Here is a 4,231-nt window from a genome sequence, read left to right as displayed (position 1 = left end):
GGAGGGGGGGCTGGGGGGGGGGGCGGAATAAAGGCGAGCCGCCGGCGGGATCGGAGAAGAACTTCCTTGGACAGGGTGGTTTTCGTTCCTGCCGGGAGCCTCCGAGAGACGCCCGCCCGGGCTCTGGGGTCGCGGCCCCTGCCGTCTTAGCGGGGTTCCTGGGCACCGGGACGCGCTGGGCACCTCAGCGGGCTCCGCCTGGACACCTGACTTTCACATTGAACGAGGCAACAAGTTCCCCGTGTGTACTGAGATCCCACTTTTAATCACCCCAGGGCGCTTGTGGTTTACACGAAATCGGGGTTCCGAGTTGGGCTGGCAAACACCATCACCCTGGTACATAATAGTCTCTCCGAAGCAGAGCGTCAGGGTGGCAGTCCACTAACTCCCGGATGGCATTTTAAAACATTTGTTACGTAAGTTTTTTGGGTTCGTAATTGAGAGAACGGAAAATGGATGTTAGGCTTTCACAGATCACTTTAAATTTTTTTTTAATGTTTTTTATTTATTTCCGAGAGAGAAAGAGAGAGAGACAGCGTAAGCAGGGGAGGGGCAGAGAGAGAGGGAGACACAGACTTTGAAACAGGCTTCAGGCTGAGCTAGCTGTCAGCACAGAGCCCGACGCGGGGCTCGAACCCACGAACCGTGAGATCATGACCTGAGCCGGAGTCGGCCGCTTAACGGTCGGAGCCACCAGGCGCCCCGACAGATCACTTTAAAGTGAAATGTGTAATGTCACAGCTGTGCCCTAACACAACAGTTGTAACTGTCAGAACCTCCTCTAAGGACCGTGTGGAGGAAGGGTGGGACAGTCCTTCTAGGTGACTAATAGTCCATATGACTAAAATGCCAGACAAGATTTTTCAGATCCCAGGGTGTATCCGGGGCAGGTAAACCACGCGAACTCTCGATCTGCTGAAATAGAATGGGTGCTGCTCTTCTCTCCAAACCGTCCTTAACAAAGCTGGTGGAAATCCGCACCCACAGTGACCAACCTGTGGGCTGGGCTACGCCTTCATTGCTGTGCCCAGCGTGTGCCCAGGAAAGAGCCAGGGGTGACCACAGACAGCATTTAGACACTTTAAGGGCAGGAACCATGCATAAAAACAAAATGTAATTGTGTTTAGATTTGAGTTAGTCCTTTAAATACTGACTCTTTAGCAGTAAGGTAATTTTGTTGCATGTAAAATAGGTTTTTTTATAGTTTTAAGAAAGATATCGTACAATCACAGATTTTTTGGGGGTTTGTTTTTTCTGATCTTATTAAACACTTAGCATCCTAGTCATCTTTTGAACCGAGATCATTCTGAAATGGAGTCATTTGATTTTATATATTATACCACACTGATTTTTTTTTTTTTTAATTATAGCCAGGTTGGATTTTTTTGCTGTTGGTCGAGTCGTTGTTTGTCTGTTGTCTGATTGTGGAGGGAAAAGGTAGTGAGGTGTATTCACCTGAAAGAGCCCTGAGTTTTTAAGAAGGGGTAACCTTCAGGGACCTAAAACTAACCTCTAATTCAAACAGTGGAATAATTTCTAATTTCAGAACTTGAAGAACACATTGCTGACTCGTAGTTTTTAGGGCAAGCCCGTTAGTGTGCCGTTTAGCAGGATTTATTTTACTTCTGCTGGTTTTCATGTTCTCGACCCCTTAAATCCGATCGGCCACTCTGCTGTGTGTAACCTGTGCTGAGGGTCAGGAAATGTGACCGAGAGGCACGGCCCCACCCCCAGAGCCACTGGTTTTGTGAGGAGACCCACGCAGGGGCCCTGGTGCAGGACGGACACCGGGTGGGGGCTGGCGGAAAGGTGCTGGGGAGCTGCAGCTACCAGGAGTGGGTGACGCCAAGGGCTGCCTCCCCTCTCTGGGTGCCCCTTGCTTTCCATTTAGGGAAGAGGGGTCTTCCACACAGAAGGGAAAATGACCTCCCAAGGTCACACTACCCACACATGGTCAGGCAAGAATCCAAACCGAGGCAGCTGTTTTGTTTTATTTGGCATCTTTTTTTAAAAACAGACTTATTTTAAAATAGAAATTTTGGGGGCTCCTGGGTGCTCAGTCGGTTAAACGTCCAGCTGTGGCTCAGGTCATGATCTCACGGTTCGTGGGTTCGAGCCCCGCATTGGGCTCTGTGCTGACAGCTCAGGGTTCTGTGGATTGGATTGGATTCTGTGTCTCCCTCTCTCTGCTCCTCCCCTGCTCACACTTTGTCTGTCTCTCTGCCTCTAAAAATTAAAAGATAAAAATTAAGAAAAAAAAATTTTAAATAGAAACTGACGGTTTGGCCACAGGATTCTGAGTGTGCTTTTCCCAGTGCCTTATCCACATTCATCTGTCTCGGTGGCCTCTTGTGGATAACAGCTTTGTGTTATCCAGTGTTCATTTCTTCCTTTATTTTACAAATATTTGTCAGTTCCCCACCACCAGGTGCCAAGCAGGTCCCTAACCCGGAACCTGAAGCCAGCACTGGCCCAGCTTCCCGAGTTGACAGTCCCCTCTGGGGCGGGGCCGTCACGTAAACAAATAAATCAATGGGATCACAGACTGATTAGGAGTCCCAGTGGGTGTGACCTTACCATCCGTCAAGTAAGCTGGAGTTTGTAATTAATACGGTGACTTAGCGTACCCCAAAACGTTCAAGTGCGAGCAAACATGTTATTGGAACTTCTGTAAACTTGTGCGTCTGTAGGAGAGAGCGTCACCTGAACTTGATGGCTGTAAATTTAGCTTGATGACTTAAATCCTGTGCTTCCAGTGCCGCCCAGGAGAACTGCCCGTGAGCAGTGCCCTCCGCCGTGGCCGCTGCACTGCGTGGCTGTGGGGCACTTTGGATGTGGCTCGTGCAACTCAGAAACCGGATTTTTGTGGCTATTTCATTATCATTCCCCCAGATTTAAGTAGACTCTTGTGTCCAGTGTATTGGAAGCTCAGGTCTAGATGTGGATCCACACTTCCTCAGGAAAGGGCCGGACAGCCCCGGGCACCTCGGAGCCGCTGCCGTAGGAGCCGCTGCGTGTAGCTCTCGTGCGGTGTCTGGTGAAGTCAAATGAATTGTTTCCTTTCCCGGTGCATGGGAAAGTTAATGTTACTTTTATGTTACGTTACTGTGTCAGAAAAAACGTTTAAACATACTTTATCGCTTACACAGGACACTGGGTCTCAGAGTCCACCCCAAACCCCAAGTCTGAATCTTTTTGGGGACCCTTTCTTGGAAGGGGGCATCTATAGCCCCAGAGCTCTTTGGGCCTATTGCCTCCAAAGCTCGTGTTCTTTCCTTCCAAAGAACCATAGAATGAATACTGGAAAATGACAAAATTAAGGATGGAGCTACCAGACCAAAAACAAAAAACAAAACACCAAAAATCACTTTATTACTGAAAAGTGCTAGCCATCACCTGAGCTCTCTGCAGGAGGTAATCACTGAGCACAGGTCACCATGCCAATTACAGCGATGACGGAGAAGTGTGACACGCTGCCAAAATCACCGAACAGTGACACCGAGGAAGCCACGTGCTGAAATGGCGCCCACAGACCTGCCCAACACAGGGTTGTCACAAACCTTCCGTTTGTAAAGGACACGGTGTCTGCGAGGCACAGTAGAACGAGGTGTCACTGTAAGAACTTCTGGCTGTGACCGCGGCCACAGGCGGTCAATGAATAGGCGTGTCTGTGCTCCAGCTTTCTTGGCAAAACCAGGTGGCGAGCCAGACCCGGCCCGTGGAGCAGGGGCCACGGACCCCTGTCGTAGGCCCTCCCTCGGGTGTTTTTAATGGCCTGTCGATGCGGTAAAAGATGTGGCACTAACAGCCAGGTTCAAGGCCGGAATCGCCAAGCCAAAAAAAATGTCAATGGCCCGAGAGGAGACAGCTCTTGATCCTTTCCCAGCTGCCTGAGTCTGGCCTTGGGAGAGTTGACTGCTCTCCTCTCGTTCTAGTCGTTAGTAACCTCGCCCAGTTGACGAGTCCGCCTCTGAAAGCCTGAGAAGCAGCGTGGCCTGTGGGGAGCCCACGGGCAAATCATTGCTTCCACAGAATCCCATCGTTCCCGGGAAGTCGAGGTCTAACTGCGGAGAAGTTGGGTTTCTCATGAGTAAAATGTGCAGGGCAGCGTGGAAGTCAAAGCCCACCGCCTCCTTTCCTCCCCGCTCTGTCCGGTGACTCGGCCCTGCCAGGAACACCCGTGCCCGGTGCAGGCGGCTGGCCGGGCATCCGGCACTCCCTGGCGATGTGA

At 50.6% G+C, this 4,231-nt stretch overlaps 1 protein-coding gene across 3 annotated transcripts in view; it reads left to right on the top strand.

Moving 5' to 3' along the window:
• The window catches only part of PPP2R5C (protein phosphatase 2 regulatory subunit B'gamma), a 127,579-nt gene that overhangs the window by 31,657 nt on the left and 91,691 nt on the right, over positions 1 to 4,231 (top strand). The window lies entirely within an intron of this gene.

This window comes from Crocuta crocuta, unplaced genomic scaffold (assembly GCF_008692635.1).
Source record: "Crocuta crocuta isolate KB4526 unplaced genomic scaffold, BGI_CrCroc_1.0 scaffold8, whole genome shotgun sequence".
Taxonomy (NCBI): Eukaryota; Metazoa; Chordata; class Mammalia; order Carnivora; family Hyaenidae; genus Crocuta; species Crocuta crocuta.
The sequence above is the reverse complement of the archived record's forward strand: the minus strand, read 5'-3'. Positions and strand labels throughout refer to the sequence as shown.